The sequence below is a fragment of the Oryctolagus cuniculus genome, chromosome 3 (assembly GCF_964237555.1).
Source record: "Oryctolagus cuniculus chromosome 3, mOryCun1.1, whole genome shotgun sequence".
NCBI lineage: Eukaryota > Metazoa > Chordata > Mammalia > Lagomorpha > Leporidae > Oryctolagus > Oryctolagus cuniculus.
This window is the reverse complement of record NC_091434.1, coordinates 78,349,323-78,369,817: the sequence shown is the minus strand read 5'-3', so window position 1 is coordinate 78,369,817 and position 20,495 is coordinate 78,349,323.

Here is a 20,495-nt window from a genome sequence, read left to right as displayed (position 1 = left end):
TTACGCTTTTATTTGACCTAAAAATAAATAATCTACAAGTGTGTAATTTTTTTTTTATTTTTTAAACTTTTATTTAATAAATATAAATTTCAAAAGTACAATTTTTGGATTATAATGGTTTGCCCCCCATAACCACCCTCCCACCCACAAATGATCCCATCTATTACACCCTCTCTCAACCCATTCTTCATTATGATTCATTTCAATTCTATCAGCTAGTATTAGGAATTAAAATGGAGAGAATGATCCAACATGGGAAGCAGGATACACAGCAGACCCATAGAATGGCAGAATGGCAGAAGTCCTAAACAGCACTCTGCCCTCAGAATCAGCCCTTAAGGCATTCAGATCTGGCTAAAAAACCCATGAGAGTTTCTCAGGCATGGAAAGCCAAGACACTATGGCAAAAAAAAAAAAAAAAAAAAAAAAAAAAAAAAAAAAAAAAAAAAACCACCTCTGTGAGTGAGATCCTAGCAGAAAGAATGGGTCATCAAAGAAGGAGGTACCTTTCTCTGATGGGAGAAGAGAACTTCCACTTTGACTATGGCCTTGTCTAAATAAGATCAGAGTTGGCGAACTCAAAAGGCTTCCATAGCCTTAGCAACTCATGACAAGAGCCTAGGGTGATTACTGATGCCATAAACAAGAGTGTCAATTGTTAAATCAACAATAGGAGTCACTGTGCACTTTTTCCCCATGTAGGATCTCTTTCCTTAATGTGTTGTACAAGGTGAATTAATTCTATAACTAGTACTCAAATAGTACTTTACACTTTGTGTTTCTGTGTGGGTGCAAACTGTTGAAATCTTTACTTAATATATACTAAATTGATCTGTATATAAAGGTAATTGAAAATGAATCTTGATGTGAATGGGAAGGGAGAGGGAGCGGGAGATGGGAGGGTTGTGGGTGGAAGGGAAGTTATGGAGTGGGGGAAGCCACTTTAATCCAAATGCTGTACTTTGGAAATTTATATTTATTAAATAAAAGTTTAAAAAATATTCATTTCAATTATATTTATATACAGAAAATCAAGTTAGTATATACTAAGTAAAGATTTCAACAGTTTGCACCCACAGAGACACACAAAGTATAAAGTACTGTTTGAGTAGGAGTTTTACCATTTTTCACATAGTACAACACACTAAGAACAGAGACCCTACATGGGGAGTAAGTACACAGTGACTCCCATTGTTGATTTACCAGTTGACACTCTTATTTATGGCATCAGTAACCACCCAAGGCTCTTGTCATGAGCTACCAAGGCTATGGAAACCTCTTGAGTTCACAAACTCCAACCTTATTTAGACAAGGCCATAGTCAAAATGGTGGTTCTTTCCTCCCTTCAGAGAAAGGTACCTCCTTTTAGGATGGCCCATTCTTTCCGCTGGGATTTCACTCACAGAGATCTTTCATTTATTTAATTTTTTGCCATAGTGTCTTGGCTTTCCATGCTGAGAAACTCTCATGGGCTTTTTAGCCAGATCTGAATGCCTTAAGGGCTGATTCTGAGGCTAGAGTGCTGTTTAGAGCATCTGCCATTCTGAGTCTGCTGTGTATCCTGCTTCCCATGTTGGACAGTTCTCTCCCTTTTAATTTTATCCGTTATTATTAGCAGACACTGAGTAAATCTTAAAAAAAAAAAAGAAGCTAATAATGCTGAGTGAAAAACAGTTAATTCATCAAAAGATAAAAATAGTACCTTTATGTTTTTTAAAGTTCAAAAATAATAAAAAGTAAACAATATATAATTCTGGAGTGAATACATGTGTGATCAAAACACATACACTGATAAAAATAAGTCAATTGCATCTTTGTATTTTATGTACTCTTTTGTGTATGGTGTTTCATTAAAAAACTAAAATCAGTGAAAAACACATGTTCCCAAAGAAAATTGTTATAATGGTTGCTCCACCCTGCATCCCATCCCCTTTAATTTTTAATGGTAGTTATAATTTCCACATTAGCTTCTCCCAGTTCAGCTTGCTACAAGAAAATTACAATCAGTTACCATAAAATTTCACTTTCCCTCTTTTAGCTTACTAATGTCACGTGAGGACACTATGCTTACGTATTAGAATTATTAGATATGTGAAGAGATGTAGCTTGAGGGCTTCAACTATTTCTATTACATTATGTTACTTTAGATAGTAAATATAGCTCCAAATTTAAATATCTGCTTAAAGAAAGGAATAATAATGAGGCCTGTAATTATATGCAAATACTGTTAGCTCTTCCTGGAAAAGTCAAATCTGTGTTTTGTTTTGCTGTGTGTGATTTTATTTTATTATATTTTTGGAAAGTATGTGGATGATAATTCAAAACTTTTAAACAATTCATGAGACAATGAAATTTAAAGAGAATATAAACCTATTTTCCAATTTTAGAAACTAAAGTATATCATCATCTGTAGGAAAAAATTGAGCGACTTTTTCTTTTAAAATATTTTTAATTTATGAAAACATGTATTTTTCATAATTAGAAAGTCAAAATAGGCATTATATTGTTAATAAAGAAAACACACACAATAAGCCCAGAAAACACCAGATTATCTTCGAACATTGCAAACAACAGTACTCATGAATCAGTTGTATGTGATTAACTAATGAAATTTTTTAACAAGTTAATAATTATGGTATTCAACTGTCATTTGTTTTCTGTATGGTAACTTATTTTATGTAGTTAAATGTAATTTATTTTACATACTGTTGCATGCATAGTATGTGAACAGAAAATTTCACTGACACTTTCAAGGTCTCAGTCTTAGCTAGCACAATGCCATAGGCAATAGAGCATTACCCGACACTTCTAAGCCTATGGTTGTTCCTAACTGAACAAAAAATCAGTATTAACTCTGAATTCCCCAGAAGAAAACATCTGCTTAGCAAAAGTTGGAAAAAGTCTCTTAGTTTGATCAACTAGAACAGGAAGATTGATAATGAATTCGAGTGTGACTGACAAAAAACTACTGGGGTAGTGCCTATTTGTAAATTGGTGCAACAACCCACAGGATATTTATTATGGTACCACAAAAGGTTTATAATCCCATTACTCTGGATTGAATTACTAGCTCAAGCATTGGAGTTGGCTCAAGATCTCTATCACTGGGCCTGTCCTCCCCATAGTATCTGTAAGCTACATTGTACATATTAAAAAGCCCGTGCTGATGTAAATGTACTCAATTTCATAAGAAATATATATTGTTAAATTTTTATTTCAGACAGAATCAAGTAGTGTTTTGATTGCACCATGAAGAAGACTGTTGAGATAAGTATGCCTTTGGATGCCCCCTGCCTGAGTATGGGGCTGTTCTGATTATCTCCAAAGGTAATATGAATTGGACACCATGTTAGTAAGAAGAGCTCTACCATTCATGGTGCATTTATCTTTGATTGATACCATCTTTTGTAGATTGATGGCTATTAAGAGCCTAGAAGATGAAGTTTTTCAGAAGCATGATAGTGTGTATGACGTACAAGCTGGCTTTAGAGCCACACATTACAATCTAAACAATAGTTTTGCTATTTTGTAGCTGTATATCCTGAATCAAGTTATTTAATAGCTCTGTCTTGTAATTTTTTTATCTTTAAATTTGAGATAAAATTAGAGTAAGGAAATTCATCTTAGCAAACTACTTAAAAAATATTTTGAGGACTGTAAACAGTGTTCTGATTGTTTTATAAGGGATGATTTTGAGACTGGTTACATGCCGGATTGCCAGCTCTGTATGAGACAACCAGGTGCTAAGACAGACTTATTGGTACATGCCACCTTGATGGGATTGAATTGGAATCCCCTGGTATGTTTCTAACTCTACCGTTTGAGGTAAGTCAGCTTGAGCATGTCCCGAATTGCACATCTCTTCCCTCTCTTATTCCCACTCTTATATTTAACAGCGATCACTTTTCAGTTAAGTTTCGGCACTTAAGAAGAATTGTGTATTGATTACAGTATTCAACCAACATCTCACTAGTCCCAGTGATGAATTTCTGTTCACAATTGATCATAATGATAGGACTAAGAACCAAAGGGATCACATAAACAAGAATAGTGTCTGCAAATACTAGCTGATAGAATCAAAAAGGGAGAGAACGATCCAACGTGGGAAGTGAGATACACAGCAGACCCATAGAATGGTAGATGTCCTAAACAGCACTCTGGCCTCAGAATCAGCCCTTAAGGCATGCGGATCCGGCTGAAAAGCCCATGAGAGTATTTTAGGCATGGAAAGCCAAGACACCCTGGGAAAAAAAAAAAAAAAAAAAAAAAAAAGACCTAAATGAAAGATCTCCACGAGTGAGATCCCAGTGGAAAGAATGGGTCATCAAAGAAGGAGGTACCTTTCTCTGAAGGGAGGATAGGGAGGATACAACTTCCACTTTGACCATGGCCTTGTCTAAATACGATCAGAGTCGGTGAACTCAAAAGGCTTCCATAGCCTTGGCAACTCATGACAAGAGCCTAGGGTGATTACTGAGGCCATAAACAAGAGTGTCAATTTGTTAAGTCAACAACAGGAGTCACTGTGCACTTCTCATGCAGGATATTTGTCTTTAGTGTGCTGTACATTGAGATTTATTTCCATAACTAGTACTCAAACAGTATTTTTCACTTTATGTTTCTGTGTTGGAGCAAACTGTTGAAATCTTTACTTAATGTATGCTAAACTGATCTTCTGTATATAAAGAGAATCGAAAATGAATCTTGATGCGAATGGAAGGGGAGAGGGAGTGGAAAAGGGGAGGGTTGCGGGTGGGAGGGACGTTATGGGGGGAAGCTATTGTAACCCATAAGCTGTACTTTGGAAATTTATATTCATTAAATAAAAGTTAAAAAAAGACAGGCTTATTGTGAAGCTACTGATCTAAATTTCAGAGTTCTGAACTTTATTTTATTTTTTTTTTTTTTTGACAGGCAGAGTTAGACAGTGAGAGAGAAAGTTCTTCCTTCTGTTGGTTCACCCCCTAAATGGTGCTAAGGCAGGCATGCTGTGCCAATCCGAAGCCAGGAGACACGTGCTTCCTCCTGGCCTCCCATGCGGGTGCAAGGCCCAAGCACTTGGGCCATCCTCCACTGTCTTTCTGGGCCACAGCAGAAAGCTGCCTGGAAGAGGAGCAACCGGGACAGAATCCAGCACCCCAACCGGGACTAGAACCCGGGGTGCCAGTGCCACAGGCAGAGGATTAGCCAAGTGAGCCATGGCGCCGGCAAGAGTTCTGGATTTTCTAAGGCTCATCTACCTTGACTTTTCAGTTTTTTTTTAATTAAATAATTTATTTATTTGAATGTGTGTGTGTGTGTGTGCGTGTATAAGAGAGAGAGAGAAAGTGAGAGAGAGAGAGAGAGATCTTCCATCTGCTGGTTCACTCCCTAGATGGCTGCAACAAACAGGGTTGGGTCAAGAGGAAGCCAGGAATCAGCAGTTTCCTCCAGGTCTCCCACTTGGGGAGGCAGTGACCCAAGGAGCAAGGAGCAGGATCTGAAATGAAGCAGCCTCAAATGAAAGGAAGCAGATTCAAAGCAGTTCCCGGCTTTACCCACTATGCCGCAATTCCAGCCCCTCAAGGTTTTTAAGAGAACACACCGTGTCATATAGATTCAAGTCCAATAAAACTTAACTCCACCTCTGCTCAAGTTTGATGTACTCAATCTGTAAGTGTTCCTAACTATAGTAAGAAGACTTCTTTATCTCTAGAGTATTACCAAGATGACAAAAACAAAGAGTTGGAAATAACTGAATACTGATTAACAAGTACGAATCTTCCCAGTTTACAGTACACAAAAGTTTGAGGACAGCTACTTTGTTCTTATTCTATATAAGAATATATAATAATAGTTTTAAGAATATAGAAGTGAGGTGGGCATTTGGGGCTGTGGTTGTTTTATCATTTGGGATATCCATATACCACTTAGAATGCCTGGTATGAGTTCCAGATCCACTACTTCCAATCCAGCTTCCAGCTAATGCACACTCTGGAAGCAGTAGATGATGGCTCAAGCATTGCTTGCCACTAACATGGGAGATCTGGATTGAGTTCCAGGCTACTGGTTTCAACCTGGCTCACGCCTGGCTGTTGGTAGGCAAGTGAACCAATGGAGGAAAGATATTTCTCTGTCCCTTTCTCTTTACTCAGTCTCTCTTTACTAAAAAATAAAATGAAAAGGTAAGTGTGTTTAAAAAAAAAGGGAAAATTGAGTTCATAAAAATGGGGATAAAACCATAAAATGGTGCAGAAAATAGTATTTCAACTGATGATTCTAGTGTCTGTTTATAGGAGAGAGCTATCTTTGGGAAAAGAGCATTGGAGTAGCAGTTGAAACCCTCAGACTTGGACTGGTCATCCCTAGGCTGTGAAAGGAAAAATAAATTGCTACATGTAATCAAAGAGAGACGAATTTCAGATTTCCCAAACGATCTGCAAAAGGGAGAATAAGGAAGAGAAAGTGGAGAGAAGATGAACTGTTCATTGAGCAAGATGACTACTCCCATTAGCCTGCCAAGTTTTCAATAAGTCCTTTTGATTTCAATAAAGCCTTTTGAACTGATAGACCTACGTTTACTAGAATTAGAGATGTGAATAAATTCAATAATTTGGGTAATGTTCCTAAGCAGCAGGTACTTCAACTACTTTATGCGAAATTGTCATTAGAAGATAAGTTTTTAAGACCAATCATCTTTGTTGAGACTCTGCAGGGGCACTGATATCCCACATGAGAGTATCTGGTTTTAAATCTGGCTCTACCTCTCGTTTTAGCTTCGGACCATTGAGCACCCTGGGAGACAGCAAGAGACTGATCAAGTGCTTGGCCCATGCCAGCCACTGGGAAGACCTGGATTGAATTTCCTGTTACTGGCTTCAACCTGGTCCTGACCTGGCAATTGAAGGCAACTGGGGAGTGAGCCAGAGGATGGGCTCTCTTTGTCTCTCTCTCTGTGTCTCTGCCTTGCAAATAAAAAAACATGCTTTTTTCATATAAAAAATTTTTGAAATCCACTTGCAATTTATTCATAATATTCATTTCCATGGACATTTAGAAGGTCACTCATAATATTTCTTCAATAATTTCTCTAAAAGTGATTAATTTTTGCCTTTCCATCACTAGTGCCCAAGTTATCTTTTTATTTCCTCACAGTTTCAATTCCAGTATTGAATTTTCTTTGGGCTGAAAACATTTTAGTTTCTCTCCAAGTGAACAATGACTTCCTTTTCTTCGATCCTTGAACTTCCACAATTGAGTCTCTAATACTGTGGGCCATCTCAGCCTCCATGATTGTGAAGACGGCACTGGTTCTCTTCCTCCATAGTTCCATGAGGGTTATCAACCTGCTTTTTCTCTACTTCAGGTGGAAGTCTCTCTTCAGAACCAATTATTCTATCTTTGTCCTCAGAAGAATTGGTTTTCCACTCCCAGCTATTTTTTTCTCTTAGGATAAGTTTCTTGGCCGTAATTTTTCTTATTTCTCTAACCCTCTTACAACTGGATAGCCCTGCCTTAGAGAATTCTCAGTTTCACATTATATTTGACATGTTTAGAATTTCTTCAATTCTATGGGAATTTTGTTTTGCTGCCATTTGAGAAGTGCAAAGCAGGTCATCGGTTCAAAAACACTGAAACATGTGTTACCTAAGAAACCCACAGCTTTATTTTGCAGGTGCTATAAAAATCATTTTGGAAGTGAATTATCCAACTACTATGTTTTATTTTCTCTTATCCACTAGTAGGTACAAATTCTAGAAGTTATTGAACTCTGAAAATACGCATCACTGATTAAGAAGGAATTATTCCCAATTATGCTTAACCATTTTTGTAATTTATTGGTTATCTCCAACATTAAAGATGACTGAAACTGGAAACTGACTATAATGACAGTGACATCTAAAAGATAGGAAGGGAGTGTGTGATGCTTTTTTGACCTACCTTGAAGTACTTGTTATCATCTAAGTAATTAAGAAGAAGAAATCACAGCATTTCCACAGGGTAAATGCAGTCTTTCTTCACCAAGGGGCAACAGAGGAGCTTGAAAGTTGTTTGTATATTGGAGAGAAATAGACAACTCAAGACAAAGAGAATTTTAGAGATTTCCAGGAAATATCTACCAACCTAATCTGTATACCTGAAAATAAAATTTTTAAAAAGGCATACACAGCAGAAAATCTGGCAAGAAAACCCCTTGGGCAAATGCCCTACTGTGGGCCAGCAGGAATATTTTTTCATTTATTTTTTTAACTTTTATTTAATGAATATAAATTTCCAAAGTACGATTTATGGATTACAATGGCTTCCCCCCCATACCGTCCCTCCCACCCACAACCCTCCCCTTTCCCACTCCCTCTCCCCTTCCATTCACATCAAGATTCATTTTCGATTATCTTAATATACAGAAGATCAGCTTAGTATACATTAAGTAAGGATTTCAACAGTTTGCTCCCACACAGGAACATAAAGTGAAAAATAATAGATGATTTTTTTAAATGATGATGAAATCAGATCAGACCTATTGTCATGCTTAATCCCAGTGAGAGTCAAGTTGGGAGTTGATAATTTCTTTTTTTTTTTTTAGAGGATCAGTTTAGTATACATTAAGTAAAGATTTCAACAGTTTGCACCCCCATAGAAACACAAAGTGAAATATATTGTTTGAGTACTCGTTATAGCATTAAATCTCAATGCACAGCACATTAAGGACAGAGATCCTACATGAGGAGTAAGTGCACAGTGACTCCTGTTGTTGACTTTACCAATTGACACTCCTGTCTATGGCATCAGTAATCTCCCTATGCTCCAGTCATGAGTTTCCAAGGCTATGGAAGCCCTCTGAGTTATTTTTAACCTATATGCAAGGGTATCCTATGGTATATTTGATCCTCTTGGTTTAGGGATTGTTGTTGCAGTGATGTAACATCCTCCCTGCAATTATTGGATTCAAATCTGAATGGCATTCAAATAGAGAAAAGCTGTATCATGCCCACTTTGTAGAGAGCTTGGTAAAGAGCAGGCCAGGACAGCCTCCAACGGCATTGAAAGCAGAGGAAAAAAGTGATTATAAATGATTAGTCACTGATCGACAGCAATCAAATGTGAGGAATCTAGACCCCCCAATTGAGGGTGAAAGCATGTTTCTTTGTTGTTATTATATTTTACCTTCCCAAATATTTTACTCTGATAGATAAAACAGATTCATTTGTATGTCTTTTATTTGTTCTTTCCCCTGCTTCCAGCCCTTTGTACCCTTTTTGCACACTTAAGCAGTGACTTCCTGCATGCCTCCTAGACACTCATACTCATGCTCTGTATGTACAGTGACACTACTCAACACATTAATAGAGAGTTAGAGTTTGTGGTCTACAGTGGCAACACTGATGCTCATACTCTTCAGCATGTATTATTATAGGTAATGCTGAAACATTTTCCAGTAGCAAGCATTTTCTGATTATCTAACTATACAGTATTAACAACTGGGGAATAGAAATAATAACAGTGACAATAAAACATGAGCCTCTCACAAAAGGAGTTGATAATCTAGTAGGGAAAACAGACAAGTAGACAAATCAAATATGTATGAAATCAACCCAGACAGAGAACGGTAAACAAATACCCCTAACCCAGACCCAACGTGGAGGGATGAGGAAGAGAGTAAAGGAACAAGCTGGTAGAATTGGCTTCTTGCAATACATAATATCTGAACAGAGTTTACAAGGGTGAACAGTTTGAACACATGAGGATAATATGGGTAGAGAATCTCAAGACAACCTGGTATACTTTGTGGATCTGGTAATATAGCTTCACACAGCACGCTGAGGTGGGAGGAACAGGCTGGTATGGGATTATGAAAAGTCTTAGATGCCATGGCTGACAGCCCAACACTTTCACCATGAGGTGAAAGACAGAGAAACACTGAATGGTGGTCCAGACTGAATTTTCCCCCTGTCCAACCGCCCCACCCAAATTCATGTTGAACCTTACCTCCAGTGTGACTGTATTTGGTAATAAGGGTAGAGTTCAAACCCAGCAGGATCCGTGGCTTTATAAGCAGAGGAAGAGAGAGAGAAAGAGAAATCTTACTCCACATGCACTCACCAAAGAAAGGCAATGTGAACATACAGTATGAAGGTGAATGGATCTGCAAGCCAGGAAGAAAGCCCTCACCAGAAACTGATCACCCTTGTACCCTAATCTTGGATGTCCTGATTCAAGAACTGAGAGAAAGGACAGAGTTGTGATGCAGAGGGTTAAGTTGCCACCTGCCATGCTGGCATCTCCTATCAGAGTGCTGTTTTGAGTCCTGGCTCCACTGTTTCTGATCCACCTTCCTGCTAACATGTCTGGGAAGGCAGCAGAAAATGGCTCCATACTTAGTCTCCTGCCACACATGTGGGAACCCAGGCTGGAGTTCCTGGCTTGTGGCTTCTGTCATGCCCAATGGTGGCTGTTGCAAGAATTTAAGAGTTGGACCAGCAGATGGAAAATTGCTCTCGTTTTGTCACTCTGCCTTTCAAATAAATAAATTAATTTTCTTTTAAAAAATAAGGAGTTGTGAGAAAATAAATTTCTGTTGTTTAAGCCGCTTACTTATAGTATTTTATTTTATCAGCCAGAGCATACTAAGACAAATGATATCAAACAAGGGAGTGGCCTGATCAATTGTGTGTCAAATGACAAAATGCACTGTTAGGTACAGTAAATATTAAAACACAGAGGAAGCCAGGTATTAGAAGGGAAGACAATGTGAGACTAACTACCCAGATGACAAGGAGAGTTACAATGGAGGTGTGAGCAAAAGCATTGAATAAAGATACTACAATATGTGGAACTTAGAGATACAATGGATGCTGTGGGTGAGTTTCAAGTTACAAAGTTAAAATTCTGTCTTATGCTGTGTCTTATTTAAAGAAAACTTTTAAGGCAAAGCATATCCTTGATATATAACCCAGACCTATTTAATCAGTCACATGATAGCTCCAGTATATTGTAAAATGCATTGCTGTCAACTCCTCTTTTTTGTGCATTCCTGCTTGTCTCACAGAATGTCTAGTATACTGTTCAGAGTGTCCGACATACTAGTTCAGTAGGAAAAGTGGTAGTGCTCCAAGTTTTAAATATCTGAAAAGCTTTATTTCATTCTTGATTTTTTTAAAGATTTATTTGTTTTATTTGAAAATAAGAGTCATACACACACACAGAGAGAGAGAGAATCTTCCATCCACTGTCTCACTCTCCAGATGTCCACAGTGGCCATTGCTGGGCCAGATCAAAGCCAGGAGCCAGGAGCTTCAACCAGTTCTCCTACATGGGTGACAGGGGCCCAAACTCTTGGGCCATCTCTTGCTGTTTGTTCCGGGCCATGAGCAGGGAGCTGGATAGCAAGTGAAACAGCCAGGACATGAACAATTGCCACATGGGAAGCCAGCGTTGCAGGCATCAGCTTTACCCACTATGCCACAATGCAGGCCCCAATTCTAGTTTTGTTTTGTTTTGTTTTGTTTTGTTTTTTTAACCAACAGTTCTAATATTTTGTCCTTTCCCTTCAGATGGTCTTCTGTGGGGTATGTATCCTTCTCTGGAGGTGACAAGCATAGCTGATCCTGATTGTGATAGAAAAGATATAAAATATGATTTCAACACGAACAATGTTGAGTTTGAAATGCCTATCAGAGATCCAATTAATGACCACTAGGAACTTAAGTATTTGGATCTAGATATCAATGGAGTGATTTGTACTGAAATAAGCAGTCATTTATCCTTAGGAAGGATTAAAATATCCATAAAATAATTTCTATTTTAAAGAGAAAAGGAGGCTATGGATAGAAACTTGGAAGAACATTAAAAATAAGAATCAAATAAGAAAGAAAAGCCCAAAGATGGACTTGAATAAGCACAGTTAATATGTGTATGCACTTACTCTGTGTTTGAAAAATTCTAGTACCTTTATACATCTTATCTATACCCTCACAGCAATCCCTGAAGGTAGGTATTGTTATTATCGTCCCCTGTTTTATACAGAGAAGTTAATTGGCTCACATGGCAACTGGGGAGTCAGAATTTGATCCGAAGTAGTCTGCCTCCAGAGTCCATGTATTAACTATTATTTTATCTAACTAGAAACAAAATCAGAAGGAAAGGATATCACAGAAGCCAGGATGGGGACACTTTCAAGAAAAGAAAATGGTCAAAGGTGACAATTTCTCAGGTGGGTCATGTAGAACAAGGAGAGAGATGCATCCTTATTGGATTTAAACACAAAGAAGCCTCATTGTTGAGGATGTCTAGGGAAAGTGGAGACGTGGATTGGAGTAGAAAATTGGGGAGATATTTTTAATAAGGGGAATGACTTGGAAACATGCCAATTTCCTAGAGAGAGTTTTCTACTTATTTTCAGTAAAACACCTGAGAACGTTGTCTGAAAAGCACACCAAGAAACATCTTTCCTTCCAATATTTAATACTAGTAATTAAAAAAATCTCTTGGCAGGGATAAAAGCTCAAACATATTACCATTATTGTTATACTGCATCATCTAATCTGTTACAAAACAACCAAGTATTTCTTACAAGAAAGAATTATTTAGCATGAGCTTATCAATTAAACATTATCTTTCAAGTTCATCTTCGAAAAGGGTAAATGTCTATTTTTAAAAAATGTTGGATAGCTGTTGAGTTCTTTAAAATGTAGAAGTAATGAAACATTCTTGGCAGTCCCAAAGATAAATAATGTATGGGAAAATAGGGCACTGGGGACGAGGGTAAGTATTCTATAAAGTGTCTTCAAGGGACAAATGGCCTCAGAAACACTCATGGAAAACTTATGTTTATGGTTCAAGAAGACAAAGGGTAAAACAAAGATGTGCTAATTATAATGATTCAAAGGAAAAAATTGCGTGTATACATGTATGTTATATAAATAATTTGTATATATATTTGTATATATGAATATGTATATGTGCATATACATATAAATATATGTATATTAACAAAATGCTAGAAAATGTCATTTTTTTTTTTTTTTGACAGGCAAAGTGGACAGTGAGAGAGAGACAGAGAGAAAGGTCTTCCTTTACCGTTGGTTCACCCTCCAATGGCTGCTGCGGCTGGCCGGCGCGCTGCAGCCGGCACACCAAGCTGATCCAAAGCTGGGAGCCAGGTGCTTCTCCTGGTCTCCCATGCAGGTGCAGGGCCATCCTCCACTGCACTCCTGGGCCACAGCAGAGTGCTGGACTGGAAGAGGGGCAACCGGGACAGAATCCAGTGCCCCGACCAGTGCTAGAATCCGGTGTGCCGGTGCCGCTAGGCAGAGGATTAGCCTACTGAGCCTTGGCGCCGGCTAGAAAATGCCATTCTAAATATCACAAATGTATAATTATTTTAACTAACATGAAGTAGAACATAATAAGTACTCAATAAAAGTAGATACAATTTATAGCTTTAGACAGTTGAAAGTAAAAATTAATAGAACAACTTGGAACGGAGTCATTAAGAAATTCTACAATAAAATGCAGTAATCAAAAGATCACAAGCTTTGAGGAGAATTTTAGAGAACATGTAGATGTTCCTTTTATAGATGAAAACACAGCATAAATCTGTTAGGCTTCTTCTGATGACCTACGTGTTGAATGAGAGCTTGGTTCCCAGGACACGTGGCATTTTACTGTAGAAGAAAGAAACAATAAACAATAAAGTGAAGAATCATTCGTGGTTGATTTAGAATGTTTTACAAGAAATAAGAAGAGTATGTTTAAATTACTTACAAGGGAAAGTGTCCAAAAGGCAAGTACAATTTAACAATGGAATAGACACCCAAAGAGGTCATTGAGGAAACATCAATAAGGCATTCAGAAAGAGATTAAATATAATTCTAAAGGCAATAATGTAAGTGTCTGGCAATAACATGCACTAAGTGCAGAGGTCTGAATACAATGACCTCTCATTTTCCCCATAGTCCCTATGTCTTTGATTCATGTAAAATAATCATGAGAGCAAATAGAGGCAAGGTGAACATCAAAGAGGGAAGAGTTATGACACAAAATAAAGCAGGACTTCCAGAACTGACATGGTAGCATAGAAGAAAGCAATTCCTTTCAGGTGAATTGCTTACTAAGCCACATTCTGTTGATACCTTTTGCTACCTTTGTCTTCCGGAGCAATGGCAACACCATCACTTGCCGTTCTGTCAAATGCACCAAGAGTTTTAAGAATTTTATTCTAATCTGTAACAGAACTACAACCTTCCTTTAAATACTTATGCCCTCATCATGGGAGGACACCTAAAAAAGAAAGTTTCGCAAAATCCAATACAAGTCAGAATATCAAATGCATTTACTAACTTGTGAAGATTTATTCTGGTGGCAATAATGTTACAATGCAGAATCATAAAATGAGGAAGTGTTTTTGTTTCAGTCCATTTGGCTTGCTATAACAAAATACCATATACTGGATGTCATAAACGACTAGCTTACAAAGAAAGATATTTCATACAGTTTTTCAGGTTAGGAATTCCAAGAGCAAGATGCCAGCTATCTCAGTATCTGATGAAGGTCTCCAGGTTCATAAATGGATAACTTCTAACTCAGTATCTGATGAAGGTCTCCAGGTTCACAAATGGATAACTTCTAACTGTTTGCTCACACTGCAAAGTATCTTTTTGGAGTGCCTTTTATAGGAGAATTCATGAAGGCTCTGCCTAATAACCTAATCATTTCCCGAAGGGACTCACTCCTCATGTCATTAGCTTGGGAAGTAGGCTTAGGACATGAATTTTAAGGAAAGACAAATATTAAGACTGTCACACATTTCAATGGGAAGAAAATAAGGATTCTTAGGTACAAAACCTCATGTGAAGGGCAGAAGTTTGGCACAGTGGTTAAGACACTGGTTGGGCCAACTTCATCCCATATTAGAATGCCTGGGTTGGACTCCAGGATCCACCCCTGATTACAGCTTACTGTTATTGCAGACTGTCTCCCTTTTTATCTTCCCCCTCCCTCTCCATTTCTCCATCTCTCTTCTTTTCAAGTACAAAATACAAGCATTAAATATGCACAATTAGAAACAGCTGATGTGATTAGAAAGCAGTAGCATGGAATTGCCCATGTTCAACACTAAGATATTTAAGACATAAGAATATAATGGTCCACAGCATTATTCATATCAGATTGCAATAAAACACGTTCCAAGAAAATATAAGTAAACATATATATTACTGTGTGAAAAATGTTCTAAGCAGGAAATAAAGCTCAGAAAACACGTTGGAAAATAACATTGATTTTGATTATATTAAAATTTTAATTTAGGGGCAGCCACTGTGGCACAAAGATTGTCACCACCGGGGATGCACATTATCCTATATTGGAGTGTCTAGTTTCAAATCTCACCTCCACATCTAATGCAGCTTCTTGCTAATGTGCACAGTGGGAGATGATGGCTCAAGTACTTGGGTCCCGCATAGGAGATCTGAATGGAGTTCCTGTTCCCAGCTTTGGCCTGACTCAACCTGGGTTGTTACAGGATTTTGGGAAGTGAATCAACAGACGAAAGATCGGTGTGTGTGTGTGTGTGTGTGTGTATGTCTCACTGTGCCTTTCAAATAAATAAACATTTTTTAACTTTTAAATTTTGACATCTCGGAAGTCAACATAAATGATATTGATTTTCAAATAATACAGGGAAGAAATTAATGGTATACATGTTAAAAGCAAAAGTTAAATTTTATCTTATATGCAAGGCCTTTTAACATCCACAAGAAACATTCCCCATTTTTCCACATGGGGAAAAGTTTCAGATCAACACATATATATACTTGCACAGATACCTATATAAACATACTTATCAAAAATGCAAATGAAATAAAATTTATTGCACTAATCCAGAATTTAAACATTCTTTAAAAATACTAAATAGCTTTGATGAGGATACATAAAAATATATTAAAAATTTCCATTAAAACTTTCTTGAGAACAACTTAATAAAATAGACCAAAATCCTTTCAACTGTGCATGCACATTCTTTTGCCCAAACTCTAAATATTTTTCCAATACAAGTCAGTAATCACCCTAGGCTCTTGTCATGAGTTGCCAAGGCTATGGAAGCCTTTTGAGTTCACCAACTCCAATCTTATATAGACAAGGTCATAGTCAAAGTGGGAGTTCTCTCCTCCCTTCAGAGAAAGATACCTCCTTCTTTGACATCCTGTTCAAACCACTGGGATCTCACTCACACAGATCTTTCATTTAGTTTTTTTTTTTTTTTTTTTTTTTCACAGTGTCTTGGCTTTCCAAGCCTGAAATACTCCCATGGGCTTTTTAGATGGATCCGAATGTTCTAAGGGCTGATTCTGAGGCCAGAGTGCTGTTTAGGATATCTGCCTTTCTGCCATTCTATGGGTCTGCTCTGTGTCCAGCTTCCCATGTTGTATTGTTCTCTCCTTTTTAATTCCATCAGTTTGTATTAGCAGACACTAGTCTTGTTTATGTGATCCCTTTGACTCTTAATGCTATCATTATGATCAATTATGAACTGAAACTGATCACTGGGACTAGTGAGATGGCATTGGTACATGCAACCTTGATGGCATTGAATTGGAATCCCCTAGCATATTTCTAACTCTACCGTTTGGGGCAAGTCCGATTGAGCATGTGCCGAACTGTACATCTCCTCCCTCTCTTATATCCCTCAAGTATTTAACAGGGAAAACTTTTCAGTTAAATTTAAACACCTAAAAATAATTGTGTGTTAAATAAAGAGTTCAACCAATAGCATTAAGTGGAACAAAAAAATGCTAAAAGGCATAATGTATTAAGTTGTTCATTGATAGCCACAACAAGGGCTGATCAAGTCATTGTTTTTCATGATGTCCATTTCACTTCAATAGGTTTCCTTTTTGGTGCTTGGTTAGTTGTCACCTATCAGGCAGAACATATGATATTTGTCCCTTTGGTACTGGCTTATTTCACTCAACATGATGTTTTCCAGATTCCCCCATTTTGTTGCAAATGACCGGATTCCATTATTTTTTACTGCTGTATAGCATTCTATAGATTACATATTCCATAATTTCTTTATCCAGTCTTCTGTTGATGGGCATTTAGGTTGATTCCAGGTCTTAGCTATTGTGAATTGAGCTGCAATAAGCATTGAGATGCAGACAGCTCTTTTATTTTCCAATTTGATTTTCTTTGGGTAAATTCCAAGGAGTGGGATGGCTTGGTTGTATGCTAGGGCTATATTCAGGATTCTGAGCAATCTCCAAAAGGACTTCCATAGTGGCTTTACCAGTTTGCATTCCCACCAACAGTAGGTTAATGTCCCTTTTTCCCCACATCCTCTCCAGCATCTGTTGTTGGTAGATTTCTGAATGTGAGCCATTCTAACCAGGGTGAGGTGAAACCTCATTGTGGTTTTTGATTTGCATTTCCCTGATTGCTAGTGATCCTTAACATTTTTTCATCTGTCTATTGGCCATTTGGATTTCTTCTTTTGAAAAATGTCTATTGAGGTCCATGGTCCATTTCTGAAGTGGGTTGTTTGTTTTGTTGTTGTGGAGTTTCTTGATCTCTTTGTAGATTCTGGTTATTAATCCTTTATCAGTTGAATAGTTTGCAATTTTTTTTCCCATTCTGTCGGTTGCCTCTTCACTCTCCTGAATGTTTCTTTTGCAGTACAGGAACTTCTCAATTTGATGTAATCCCAGTTGTTAATTTTGGCTTTGACTCCCTGTGCCTCTGGGTACTTTTCCAAGAAGTTTTTGCCTGTGCTGATATCTTGCAGGGTTTCTCCAATGTTCTCTAATAATGTGATGGTGTTGGGTCATAGATTTAGATCTTTAATCCATGTTGAGTGGATTTTTGTGTAATGTGTAAGGCTGGGGTCTTGCTTCATGCTTCTGCAGGTAGAAATCCAGTTTTCCCAGCACCAGTTGTTGAAAAGACTGTCCTTACTCCAGGGATTGGTTTTAGATCCTTGATGAAATATATGCCTGAAAAAAATGCAGCATTGAAAGAAAATTACAGACCAAATCCCTGATGAACATAGAACAAAAATCCTCAATAAAATTCTGGCAAACAGAATGCAACGACACATCAAAAGATCATCCTCCCAGACCAAGTGAGATTTATCCCTGGTATGCAGGGATGGTTCAATGTGGGCAAATCAATCAATGTGATACACCACATTAACAAACTGCAGAAGAAAAAATCACATGATTATTTCAATAGATGCAGAGGAATCATTTGATAAAATACAACACCCTTTCATGATGAAAACTCTAAACAAACTGGGTATGGAAGGAACATTCCTTAATACAATCAAAGCAATCTATGTAAAGCCCACGGCCAACACCCTATTGAATGGGAAAAAGTTGGAAGCATTTCCACTGAGATCTGGTACCAGACAGGGATGCCCACTCTCACCACTGCTATTCAATATAGTTCTGGACATTTTAGCCAGAGCTATTAGGCAAGAAAAAGAAATTAAAAGAATACAAATTGGGAAGGAAGACATCAAATTATCCCTCTTTGCAGATGATAAGATTCTTTATTTAGGGGACCCAAAGAACTCTACCAAGAGACTATTGGAACTCATAGAAGAGTTTGGCAAAGTAGCAGGATATAAAATCAATGCACAAAAATCAACAACAGCCTTGGAATACACAGGCAATGCCATGGCTGAGAAAGAACTTCTAAGATCAATCCCATTCACAATAGCCACAAAAATAATCAAATACCTTGGAATAAACTTAACCAAGGACTTTAAAGATCTCTACGATGATAATTACAAAATCTTAAAGAAAGAAATAGAAGAGGATACCAAAAAATGGAAATATCTTCCATGCTCATGGATTGGAAGAATCAATATCATCAAAATGTCCATTCTCCCAAAAGCAACTTATAGATTCAATGTGATACCAATCAAAATACCAAAGACATTCTTCTCAGATCTGGAAAAAATGATGCTGAAATTCATATGGAGGCACAGGAGACTTCGAATAGCTAAAGCAATCTTGTACAACAAAAAAAGCCAGAGGCATCACAATACCAGGTTTCAGGACATACTACAGGGCAATTGTAATCAAAACAGCATGGTACTGGTACAGAAACAGATGGATAGTCCAATGGAACAGAATAGAAACACAAAAAAAGGAAACATTTATGTTAGAGATACAAGTTTCTGATATACTTCCTCAGTGGCAACCATTTTAGGCACATTCTTAATGTCTTATCATGATTGTGTTATTTTGAACAAATTCAAGCTTCAACTTGTTCAAAAAAATAAAGAACATGATATCAGAATTTCCAGACTAAAAGCTATAAAGCCCTAACTAGAAGTAGCATTTAAAAGCTCTTTTGATGGGAATTCATATAAAATGATTTAAATCATTTTGGTATTTCTCTTTGGAAGATTCTACTGTTAAACACCAAATAGAAAAAATTCTGTCCCTTAGTCTAGTATCCATATTGTTACTTAACTCAAAGTGCTTATAAATTATTAAGACCACTGAAACAAAATACCATTAAAGGAAGACAGTCCATGTAAATTTCTTCAAGAATACAAAACTGTCTTTTTCTTTGTTTCTTTAGACTTTCAAAAAGGAAAAAGATTCTTTAATTCTTTATCTAATTTGTTTCTTTAATTTTCTTATAAAATAGGAACTTGAAACTATGGTGTATAATTTTTATGTATGTAGCAGTACATAATAAGAAAGCATATTTTAAAATTATTAGTAATATATAATTAATAATTCTTAATGTATAATTAATAATTAGGTTGATGCTATATATACTAAGGTTTTTTTGGCAAAAGAAAAGCAAAAAACATAGAAAGAGATCATGTGGCCTCATTTTCCATATCAGTAATTATTCAGTCAATTAAACAAAGTTTATTGAAGTTTTACTCTGATTCAGTCACCCATTTAATCAGGGAAGACATAATTTCTGCACAGAATCATTTGAAGTACAATACTAAGATAATAATGAAAGACAAAAATAAACTATTTTAATTTGAATAATTATTACTTTTATAGCGAAGATAAGTAGAAAATCTGTGGGAGCCTAGGAGGAGTGTTTTGGTTTATTTGGGGAGTTCTAGAAGGAACCACAGAGAAAGAAGTGTCTTTGATGTGAGACCTGAAATGAGCAAACTGCAATAGTAATGGTATTAACAACTCAAACCAAGGTCAGCTTGATCAGAAACACAGAAGTTTAGAAGAACATTGTGTGTCCTAAAATCTAGTAACTTATTGTTAGTGTGCCAATGAAGAGTGGCAGAGGACAGAGCTATACGAGTTAGACCAAGGATATGCATTCATGGCAAAGGATTCCTGTGCTTATAAAAATGATGGGGTAACTGAATGAAAGGCCAAAAACAGCTTGGGCCAAGGGCTACTGCACCATCTCAAGAACTCTTACATTTAATTTCTGAGTAATCTGAGCACATCTGTTTCCTCCTGGATATAAGGCTTTCCTGTGGATGATAGAGTCATTGAGTAATGGGTTATGATATTGCCACT